Raw genomic sequence first — 259 nt, 5'->3', positions numbered from 1 at the left:
ATTTCTATGAGCTAACTCCAATGAATTCATTTTGTCATCCAGACAATTTAGAAAGTTATTACAAAGTCAAACTTATATTGTTTTGGCTATCAAATCTTTTTTACTACGATGGTGAAATGGGTTGATGGAAATGACTTGAGGGATATAGGCTATTTTATTCATGTTGCATAGTGGTTTTGGAATTCGAAAGATGGTACAATCTTTATTAGCCCGAGGCATTTCTTCTTCTTCTTCTTCTTTTTTTTTTTTTTTTTTTTTT

This window comes from Cucurbita moschata, unplaced genomic scaffold, assembly GCF_002738365.1.
Source record: "Cucurbita moschata cultivar Rifu unplaced genomic scaffold, Cmos_1.0 Cmo_Scf00027, whole genome shotgun sequence".
NCBI classification, from domain to species: Eukaryota; Viridiplantae; Streptophyta; class Magnoliopsida; order Cucurbitales; family Cucurbitaceae; genus Cucurbita; species Cucurbita moschata.
Note: the sequence above shows the minus strand (reverse complement) of the source record.